We start from the raw sequence: 12,252 nt of genomic DNA, 5'->3' as shown, positions 1-12,252 counted from the left end.
ACTATATATGCACATGTGTGATTCTGTAATATACATGCATATAATACATGCATATATGTTTGTGTGTACTTTATGTGTACGTGTAGGTATACACTGAAAAAGAACATCACCATTTATAGGTTGCACTCAGGTTTGCTTATACAGGACAAATTTTAGGGAGAAAATGCTGACTATATTTGCATTAATACAAGTGGTCATCTAACCTCTCCTAATAAAATGAAATGCTAAGCCTATTTCAGGGATGAGGAACCTGGGACTTTGAGGTGTGGCCCTTTGACTGAGTCCAAGTTTTACAGAACAAGTCCTTCTATTAAGGGGATTTGTTCTGTCAAGTTTGGATTCAGTCAAAGGGCCACACTTGAGGACCTAGAGGGCCACAGGTGGCCTTGAGGCCACAGGTTCTCCACCACTGGCCTATGTTAAAGACAAGATTTGAAGTCTTCTGGATGCTAGTTCATGAGGTTTTTGGACTCAATAATTCATGACACTGTCTAGGAGGGATATAATCAGGATTAAGAGAGTGAATATTCACACCAATATTGCCAAAGACCTTCAAAGTAATCAAATCTTACCTGGTAGATACAGGGAGTGGCTGTTTAGAAAAACCTTCTAGAGATCCCCCATATGGGGAAGCTAGCTGGCCATGGACCAATGCTACCCCATTCCCTCAAGCCTTACCAGGCATGAAGACTGTGCTAGAACTGGTGAACTAAGTTCAAAGTGGTCTGAGAGGAGGGCCCTCCCCTCAGCATAGGACTATTCAGATGGGTATGAGGATTTCTTCTGCACCCTCCATGTACCAATCCAAAGCTTTCCCAAATCTCTGGAGAATTTCTTCTATGTTTTCCATGGATCAATCCAAAACAATTGCAAATCTCGGCCCCAGAGCCGATTGATTGCCTACGAGAGGTGAGGGGAAACAAGGGAAGACTCATAGACAGGGGCCTCAGAAATCCCTAAGCATAGGTCTGCCCACAGTGACACCAAGTAACTTTTGAATATTCTGCCCCTGCTGCTTCCTTGTGCCATCCTGGCAGGCCTATATGTAGGGCTGTGCCTAGCAAGCAAAGGCACTGGTACAACCTCACATGTAGCCAAGCAGGAAACTCTCTACCTGGTACAATTTCAGTAGCCTGGGAAAGCCCCACCCCAAATCTCTCCATAACCAAAAGGCTATAATGTCTAAAGCTCTCACAGTTGGGGTTATTCCTTTGTGTTATAGCAGTACCATCTCCAGGAGGGCCTCTATGAAGATGTATGTACATTACCTGGGAGAGGTGACCCGGGTAATGGACTAATCCACCACCCCCACTAACCTAAGTTGGTTTATCTGATTAGCCAGCTGTCACTTAACATGGAGCAAAGTCCTGAGGGGAAAAAGTGCATAATTCAAAGTTGGGGAGGACGTGGGGGAATGTCCTTACAGTAGAAGTCAGTTTGAGGGCACTGTATTCAGGAACATGGCTTCATGGAGTGGAGGAGAGCATGGAAAAGACAGAGAAAGATAATTGAGATGTGTACAAACAACACAGGGTGCAAGAAACTTTTCCTTCAGCCTGTGGCTCTCTGCAAGGTGTTCCCCAACCCCTGCCCTGTCTGTGCAGATACTTAAGGCTCAGTGCTCAGAACCTGAGTATAGTGATTCCAGTCTCCACTGGGACTCTCCCAGAGTAGCATCCAGGTGCAAGAAATCATCAAGGGGGCCTGCCTACATTAACATAAATCTGCATCTCATTTGCATCTGCCTCCAATCTCCCCATGTTATAATGTATTCTCAGGGTCTTGACAAGTTCAGGCATAACTACACTATTACACAGTCTGAGGTTCTCTGGGCTCTGGTCCTTCTCATTGGACTTCAGTCTCTGCCTTAGAATTTCTGAACTAAAAGTGGACACTGGACAGAGCGAGCTGGGGGAGAGGGACACCCACAGAGGCTGGGGCAGGGTTCACTGTAAGCTTCCTGGGCCCAAAGGAGTCAGGAGGATTCTGAGAATTGAGAAGAGAGGATCAAAGCTTCCTCCATTTTGGGTCAAGCATCCCCAAAGAGGTCACCCATGTGTCAGTCCCCACCCCAGAGTACAGGAACAGACTAGGGGGAACCTGCCAACTTCTACGGCAGCTAAATAGGTTCCCTGGAGGGCAGAGATGGGGCTAGATCTACCACGGACAAATTTTCCAAGCCCAAATAGAAGGGAACCCCCTGGAAGGTTCATTCTAGGGCCTATGGTATATTTCTGAGCTAAAATTTCTATGTCCTAGGCTACTACTTAATAATCCTTCACATTTATATAGTGCTTGGCAGCTTACAAAGCAATATATATATATATATGTATATGCATATATATATGTATACGCATATATATATATGTATATGCATATATATATATTTCATCTGCTCCTCACCCCAAAAAAATATTCTGTGATACAAGCAGGACAGCTATTATTGTCCTCATTTTACAGAAAGGGAGACTAACTTTAATTTGCCTAGTGGTAATAGGTATCTTCCTAACTCAAGGTCCAGCACTCTACACTCTACAAAACCTAGCTGCCTACTCATGCATCAGACAAGAGGAAGGAGAGATATTTGGGTGGGAAGGACTTTAGGGGCTCCCAGGAACTAGAACCAGGCCAGTCAGAAAACCTTGATTTCAGAATGCCCAAGGTATGATTGAGCAGCCACAGGAAATCAGGAGCATAATTGTTGTTCGTCCTTCGTTCTCAAAGAGACCATGAAATCAGGGAGGTGAAGCCATGACATGCAAGTGAGTTAGAGTTAAGTGAGGGAGGGCTGTGCAAAGTCACCAGCCTCACTTTCTCCTCTGGAGCCATTTGGGTCCAGTGGCCAGATAAAGATCAGGACCACTGGAGGTGGCATAATAACATTGGTCTGGAGGACCTCTAAGGTTCTTTCCAACTCTGAGGTTCTGAAATGAAATAAGACCTACGGCCAGAAGGGCCACAGCCACAGGCTGAGGTTGCACCATTTGACAGTATATATAAGGATTTATTCTCAGGTATTTAACTCAAAGCAGTTTGCAACATCCCCTGACTCAGGGGGATTGAAAGGAACTTTAGAGATCACTTAATCTAAGTCCCTTCATTTTAGAAAGGGAAATAACTTTGCTCAGGGTTACATAGCTAATTAATGATAGAGGCAGAATTAGAACCCAGGACCCTTGAGTTTTCATTCATAGAAGCATCATCGTCATCATAACTCATCCTTCTGTAGTTTTGCAAACATGCACTAGGTCCTTCTTATAATGAGCCTCCCTAACCATGTAAGTTAGATAATGGTCCCAGGATGATGATGATGATGATGACGATGATGACGAAGATGATAGTCTCACTGGAGAAGTCTGATATAGGCAACAGGGTTTTGTGTTATAAATTCTTCCTGCACAAAGGACAAAGGTGACAATAATACTTAGGTTCAGAAGCTCCAGTGCTCACCTTTGTCTTAATAGCTTTGCAGAGGTGTCAAACTCATGGCCACAGGAGACAAGTGGGCCAGAAAACTCCAAATGCAGCTTGAACCAGATTAAAATGTGATTGGAAAATGTTTAACAAAATAAATAGAAATTACAATACAACCCAGATAATGTTAATTTGTGTTTTTCTAAGTCAAGATGCAGCCTGCAGGGATCTGTTTCTATTTGAGTCTGACACCTCTAGAATATAATTTACTGATATCCCTTCCGTAGTTTGTTTGTATATAATTGTATACATGTTGTTTCCTCCACTAGACTTTGGGGTCCTTGAGAGCAGGGAATGTCTTTTGCCTTTCTTTGAATCCCCCATGCTCTTCTCAATCCCTGGCAGATAGTATGTGCCTAATATATGTTTAATGATTTACTGTAGTTATCAAAGGACTGAACCCCCATCATTTCCATCAACTCGGTTAAAAAGGAACAGGAGAGAGACTGTGTCTCTGTTTCCTCAAAGAAGGTCACGAGAATCTGTTTCCAAAATCTCATTCTGTAGCCATCACTAATCGTCCAAATAAGGATTTTTTGGTGATTTTTTAAGGCGAAAGAACAAGATGGCACTGATACTGAGAAAGTTGCAGACCAGGTGGCGAATGTGGACACTGGCCATGCTTGGCTGGCAGCCCAGGAGGCTTCTTCTCTCTGTCTCCCTTCTCTCTTTTTATCTTGTTACTTTCCTAGCAGGGCAAGACAGGGAGTGTGAGGTCAGAAGTAAAAGCTCTGAAGTTAGCCTAGGAAGCATTTACGAAGGAGGTGGTATGATGGAACGAGTTGGGCTTGGTGGGGGGAATAGAGCGCTGAAGTTCCCCATCAATGGGAATGTTTAAATCAGTCAGTCAAGAAACATTTATTAAGTGCCTATTATGTGCTGAGTACAGTCCGGATAACCACTTGTCAGGGACCATGGAAGTTACAGCCAGACGGGACCCCATCTAACCTAATCTCTTTGTTTTATAGATTTGAACCCTGGTCCTTTGCCTCTAAATTCAGTCCAGAATTCGGCATCATAAGAATCTAGGTAGAGATTGTCTAGTCAAAGATACTTAACCAGGGGGTCTGTGAACTTTTTTTGAACTTTGATAGCATTTTATTTTCCAATTACATGCAAAGAAAGTTGTCGACGTTCACTTTTATAAGATTTTGAGTTCCAAACTTTTATCTCCCTCCCCTCTCCCTTCCCCCCTTTCCAAGACTGCAAACAATCTGATACAGGCTATACAAGTACAATTGTATTAAATACATTTCCACATTAGTCATGTTGTGAAAGAAGAATCAGAACAAAAGGGGAAAACCAAGAGAAAAAAAAAAACAAACCAAAAGAGGTGAAAATAATATGCTTTGATCTGCCTTCAGACTCCATAGTTCCTTCTCTGGATGTGGATAGCATTTTCTATCATGAATCTTTTGGAATTGTCTTGGATCATTGTACTGCTGAGAAGAGCCAAGTCTATCAAAGTTGCTTATTATACAATGTTGCTCTTGCTTCTCCAATGTTCTTACTTCTACAACATTCTACAATGTTCTCTTGCGTCTCCTCACTTCACTCAGCATCAGTCTTTCCAGGTTCTTCCCAAATCCACCTGCTCTTTTCTTGTAGCACAATAATATTCCATTACCTTCATGTGCCACAACTTGTTCAGCCACTCCCCAATTGATGGGCATCCCCGCAATTTCCAGTTCTTTGCCACCACAAAAAGAGCTGCTATAAATATTTTGTGCTTGTGGGTCCTTTTCCCATTTGTATGGTCTCTTTGGGATACAGACATAGCAGTGGTATTGCTGGATCAAAGGGTATGCATAATTTTATAGCTCTTTGGGCATAGTTCCAAATTACTCTCCAGAATAGTTGGATCAGTTCACAACTCGTCTGTGGACTTTTTAAAAATATGTATTTTGATAGCTATATTTCAATATTAGTGATTTTCTTTGCAATTCTATGTATTTCATTTTATGTATTTTATTCATTATTCTGAGAAGAGCTCCATAGGCTTCACCAGATTTCTAAAGGGCACAAGACACACGCATAAAGGTTAAGGACTTATGAACTAGATGGACTATAAGAGGTCCTTTTTCAGCCTCAAGATTCTGAGTCTGTAGCAGAGTGGGAGAAATGGAAGAGCATTGGGCTTAAAGCCAGAAGCTGTTGTTAAGTCGTGTCCAACTTTTCATGACTCCATCCGGAGTTTTCTTGGCAGAGATACTGGAGTGTTTTGCTATTTCCTTCTCTAGCTCATTTTTACAGATGAGGAAACTGAGGCAAACAGGGTTAAATAACTTGTCTAGGGTTTTCCTAACTCCAGGTCCAGCGCTTTACCCACTGTGCCACCTAGCTCCTGCCCTTATTATCTGTATGACCCAGAGCAAGTTTCTGTGCCTCAGTATACTCATCTGTAAAATGCTTGCTCTACCAATCTACCTTCTGGGTTAATTGTAAGAGTAGTGCTTTGAAAAGCATCAGGTTCTAGAGCTGTGGCAATAATATGATAATGATGATGCGTGTTTGAGTTGTAGTAATGATAATTATCGCACTAGTACTTGTTTAATGATGATCCTATGACTGGGAAGTCAGAGGTCCTGGGTCTTAGCCCTTGGATCTGCCACTAACAAGTTGCATGAGGCTGCTCAAGTTGGTTCAACTCTCCTCAGTTTCCTCATTTGTAAGATAAAGATGATCTCTCAGGTTCCTTTCAAGTGCCCAAATTTATGATGTGCTCTTCTAGATTGGAAAAGAACTTAATAGAGTTCTAATATATCAAATTTAATACAGTTCTAATACACCCACACGCACCCTTGCACACACACAAAAATTCTCAATCAGGATTGTTTGAAACAGAATATGGATTCCTCCATCCACAGAATGAAGCTCCCATACATACTACCAATTTCTTCAAAATCCTTGGACACATTAAAAGACCCAGCTTCTCTATGCTTAGAAGTAGGTAGCATTGTCATTGAAAACATAGTGGATGCAAAATCAAAAGGAGCTGGGTTTGAATTTTGACTCTGGAGTTTACAAGCTGGGCAACCTTGATCTAATCTCTGAGTTTCAGTTTCCCCATCAGTGAAATGGGGGCCTTGATACTTGTACTATCTACTTTGCAGAGGAAAAGAGTTTTGTAAGCTTAGAAGAGCTACAGGGTTGTGAATTACCATTGCTACAGCAACAGTGGGTCCAGAGATTCACAGCAATGGGTAAATGTTGGAGAGGCTGATTTGATTTGACCAAAAAAAAAGAACAACTTCCTTACAATTAATAGAAGGACCAGGTGCATCAGTTGATGCAAAAAATTTGCTATAATTTTCCTTTGAAATAAAAAGTTTTCACCCTCTCTCTATCTCCTTTGCTTTGTGGATTTAAAAAAAATACACTGCATCAATTGACATACTTCGGTCCTTGGAGACAGTCTTGATTTATGGTCTTTTTATTAAAGCTGACCAAAAGTGGAACAGTCTGCTTCCATAGGTAGTGAATTTTTTCTCACTGGGAGTCCTTAGGCAATGACTGGATGACTGCTTTTTATTTTTTAATTTATTTTTAGTTTTCAACATTCATTTCCACAGGATTTTGAGTTAAAAATTTTCTCCCCATTTCTACCCTCTCCCCACCCCAAGATGGCATATATTCTGATTGCTCTTTTCCCCAGTCAGCACTCCCTTCTGTCACCCCACTCCCCACCTCCCCATCACCTTGTCCTCTTTCCCCTTACTTTCTTGTAGGGCTGGTTAGATTTCTATACCCCATTGCCTGTATATCTTATTTCCCAGTTGCATGTAAAAACAATTTTTTTAACATTTGTTTTTAGAACTTTGAGTTCTGGATAACTGCTTTTTAATAATTTTTTAGAGTAGAGATTTTTTTTATATATGTAGTACAGGTTGGGCCAAATGGATCCAATGGGATAATATATGTACAGAACTTTGTAAACCTGAAAGCACTATATCAATGCTAGATATCACTATTATTAATTATTAAGTGGACACTAAAGTTCCTTGGCACAGTGGTTAGAGCACCAGGCTTGGAATCAAGAAGACTCATCTTCATGAGATCAAATCCAGCCTCAGGCACTTCCTAGCTGGGTGACCTTGGGCAAGTCACTTAACCCTGTTTGCCTCATCTATCAAATGAGCTGGAGAAGGAAATGGCAAACTACTCCAGTATCTTTGTCAGTGAAATTCCCAAATGGGGTCACAAACAGTTGGATTCAACTGGAACCACCCGAACAACAAAACAACAACAAAGTTCCTTACAACTCTGAAGATCTCTGAAATGTCTTGCACTCTAAATTCTGAAGTCAGAATCTTCCTCTCCCCATTACCAGAAGAGGGCACCACGAACCCAGATATGGAGCCCTGAGGGGACAAGCATTGGAAAGATACTTAAAGCCAATTCATTTGCAAGTCATGACAACACCTTCCTGATGTCATGGTCCTCTTCAAAAATGAAGGACAAATAACAAACAACTAGGTGGGCTTCAATCAGACTGTAGGAGCATAGAGGAAAGGGGCACCTTCTGTCCTGAATACTATGGACAAAGGTTGTCCCTAGAATGTGTCCAGTCTGCCTGTGATTATATTAGCTGAGTGCTTGGGGGATGGGGGATGGTATTGGGAGCACACAAGCTAATCCTGAGGGCTTTTTAAATGCATGATATACTTCTTCTAGACCTTCAATTGAGCAATGGAAAACATGTGCATATAACTTTTCTGGGGGGCTGAAGAATGCCGGAGCTTGGGCCTCCAGAGTAGACATGCCAGAAACTTAGTTACTTAGCCTGTCTAGGCCTCAGTTTCCATATCTGTAAAATGAGGGGACTTGATTAGATACTCTCTCTAATGTTCTAAAATGCTCTGATTCTATGAAAACCCAGGGTTTTCTTCAACAGCCTCATGTGGCTCCCCAGGAGCATTACCTTGAAAATGATCACATTTCTTTAGCAACAAAGTCCTTCCTTCCTCACACAACCTTGGAAGGTAGGTAATGCAGTAAATTTTATCCCCATTTTACTAAGCTTCAGAGAAATTCAGTGAGTTGGTCATGGTCACAAAGTTAGGAAGTATCAGAGCCTGAATTCAAATCCAGATCTTCAAGGAGTGTTGTGGTAATTAGAAGCTTTATGTTGTTTGAGGTTGTTATTTGATTATTATTTGATGCCATAATGACAGGACTCTAATATGGAGTCATGTAGGCTAAGCGCTCCTAATGCCCATTGAAACATATAGGCAAACAGACAATTGTACTATTGCACTGCTGATTCTGTGACAGATGGGTGAGGCCTGCAGTTTTTGATGGGATGAACTCTTGACCTATTACAGGGGGGCCCTGAGTCATTCTCCTTCTGCTTCCTTAGTTAACATTAAACCCTCCCACTACATTGGGGACAAGCTGCATCCAAGCCTGATATAGATTAGGGACCTGAGAACATTTCCACCACATCTAGGTCTGATTAGGAACACGCCCTCCTACATGTGGCACCAATTATCTGTTCTCAACCAAGCCCATTTTTAGGGTATATGATCTTGTCACCTGAACCCCAATTTTGATTATATTCTGCCCTTAATATGTCTCCCTCACCCTCTGGCTAGGCTGTTTATTTTTGCATGTGGGGATAAACTATTGGTTGCTTATAGTGTCAAAGTGTATATGTGTATATACAGACACACACATATACATATATATAATACTGTATATGCTATAAATAGTGCCATAGTGCGTGTGTATATGTATGTACACACATACATGTGCCATATATAGCATGTCATGCTGTGTGTATACACACACGCGTATATATCCATTGTGTGTATGTATACATATAGAGAGAGATATTTGTTTGTGTGTTTGCTACATCTAATCACAATAAAGCACTTGATTGTACTGTTTCCCCAAGTACCAATTTTCTAGAAATCAGAACCCAGGTATTTGCTTTAATGAAAAGGTCCAACAACAACCACAACAATAGCCCCTGAAACCAAATAAAGCAAGTATTTAATGGGCAAATAGTATCTTAGTATTTTTATAAAAATAGTTTTGACCTTATGATTGCCCCTGAAAGAATCTCAGGGACCCCCAAGGGTCCTCAGACCACACTTTGAGGTTCCTCTGCCTTCTAGTTACCTGAGACTTCAAGATTATTTGTCCAAGATCACCCAGCTAGCAAGTGGCCGAGATAGTGTCCATCCCATTATCCCAGGCTCCCTCCAGTGAAGACTATAAAGATACTCTGCAACCACTTTGACAATTGTGAGGGGGTCATTCAGAAATATCACCCCAACTGTAGCCCTGAGCACTGTTCCCACTTCCCCTTAGCCCCCTACCCCCAAGTCTCCAGACTGTCATTGTGTATCACTCCCCTAAAGAATGATTCAGGACTACACCTGTGATATGGATGAAAAAGAAAAACTCTTGGCCAAGAAAGAATAGCAGGCAGTGTATCCAACTCTAGGAATAGGGAGTTTTAGTATAATTTAGTACAATTATAGATTGTCTAATTGGGTCAATGCTCCAAGAATTTGAATTTCTCAGTCCGGGAACTCCTACCACTGACAGAGAGAGATAGACAGACAAACAGACAGACAGACAGACAGACACAGAGGGAGGAAAGAAAGAAAGAAGAGAGGGAAGGAAGGAAAGAAGGAAGGAAGGAAGGAAGAAAGAAAGAAAGAAACAAAGGAAGGAAGGAATAAAAAAGAAAAGAAGGAAGGAAGGAAGAAAAAAGAAAGAAAGAAAGAAAAGAAGGCAGGAAGGAAGGAAGAAAAAAGAAAGAAAGGAAGGAAGGAAGAAAGAAAGAGAGAGAGAAAGAAAGAAAGGAAAGAAGGAAAGAAGGAACGAAGGAAGGAAAGAAGGAAGGATGGAAGAAAAAAGAAAGAAAGAAAGAAAGAAAGAAAGAAAGAAAGAAAGAAAGAAAGAAAGAAAGGAAGGAAGGAAGGAGGAAGGAAGAAAAAAGAAAGGAAGGAAGGAAGGAAGGAAGAAAGAAAGAAAGAAAGAAAGAAAGAAAGAAAGAAAGAAAGAAAGAAAGAAAGAAAGAAAGAAAGAAAGAAAGAAGGAAGGAAGGAAGGAAGGAAGGAAAGAAAGAAAGAAAGGAAGGAAGGAAGGAAAGAAAGAAAGAAAGAAAGAAAGAAAGAAAGAAAGAAAGAAAGAAAGAAAGAAAGGAAGGAAGGAAGGAAGGAAGGAAGGAAGGAAGGAAGGAAAGAAGGGAAGGATAGAAGGAAGGAAGGAAGGAAGGGAGGGAGAAAAAGAAAGATACAGAGATAGATAGGTACACAGGTAGGTAGATAGTTCGGTAGATGCTATAGAGCAGTGGTTATCAAAGTTTTGTGCCTTGATACCCCTTTATACTCTGGAAATTTATTGAAGACCCAAAGAGTTCCTGTTTATATGGGTTATATTCAAAGATGTGCTGGCAAATGTTTAACAGCAAGTTCTCTGGGACAAAATGTACACAGGACACGTATTCAAGCTTAATCTACATTATCAACATTTTCTCCATTACTCTCTTAAGTCTAAACAATAAATAAAACACTACATGAAGCCCTATTTTGAAGCATTTACTGATTTCTGGGTATAAATGCTCAAACTTGTCTCTCAGGAGCGAGGTTAAGGTGACTCCAAAATGTCTATCAATATTTATTGTATTAGAAATTACTAATTTATTAATGACTAATTTTAAATTAGAAAATTTACTGTATTAGAAATTAGAGCTGAAATTTTTAAAATATTCATTAATTTAAAATAATTTTAAAATCTATTATATGCTAATATAAATAATTTTTTGAAAACTATTTTCTAAATAAAAAAAATTTAGTGAGAAGAGTGATATTGTTCTCCATAATTTTGTAAATCTCTTTCATATCTGGTTTTGAAGATGGTTGGACACTCAAATTGTTTGAGCATTTGATTTGTTGTGATATATTGTTTTGGTGGGGCATATGAAGAAAATTCAAACTAACACAGACATGTACCTGAAAAAAGAGAGGAGCATTTTAATAGACAAATAATATCTTAGCATTATTACAAAAATATTATATAAAAATTATACAAATAATTTTGACCTCGTGCCCCTACCCAAAGAGTCTCAGAGACACCCCACCCCCACCCCAGTAAACTTCAAATCACACTTTCAGAACCATTGCCTTAGAGAATTACCTGGGACTCTAAGGTCACACAGCTAGCAAGAGACAGAGATTTGAACTCTGGCCTTCCTGAACTCAGGTCCATCATTTGATTTACTACATCCATTGTCTTTTATCCAGTGTAGCCCAAAGGAGCAACACCACTCATCCAAAGGCACATAAATGATAAAGCCAGGATTGGAACTGAGGTCTTCTGATTCTAAATCCTACATTCTTTCCATTAGAACATGAGCTAGAACCTACAATCCCCAATCACTCAGTCTTCCCAAATAGGAAGTCTTTTTTGTCATCCAAACTTACTTTTACCACCTTTACAAGAAGGTAATCACGTTGGCCTGACTCTCTCTCCCAAATCTCCTGCCTACTCTGGAGCTGATTCCCCTTCCTGCCACCTCCATACTTGCCAACCTTAGGGCTTGGCTGGCAGACTGGCAGAGCTAGAGGGGACTTGTTGCTTGGGCAGCCTTCCAGGGCCCTTCCCGGCTCACTCCCTCCCTGGTCTGACAACTCAATCGACTTGACATGACAGGAAACGGGAATGAGTGGCAGGGGCCAGTGGCCAAGACACACAGGTAGGGAGGGGGAGAGAGAGAGAGAGAGAGAGAGAGAGAGAGAGAGAGAGAGAGAGAGAGAGAAATTT

This window comes from Trichosurus vulpecula, chromosome 2 (genome assembly GCF_011100635.1).
Source record: "Trichosurus vulpecula isolate mTriVul1 chromosome 2, mTriVul1.pri, whole genome shotgun sequence".
Classification (NCBI taxonomy): domain Eukaryota; kingdom Metazoa; phylum Chordata; class Mammalia; order Diprotodontia; family Phalangeridae; genus Trichosurus; species Trichosurus vulpecula.
Note: the sequence above shows the minus strand (reverse complement) of the source record.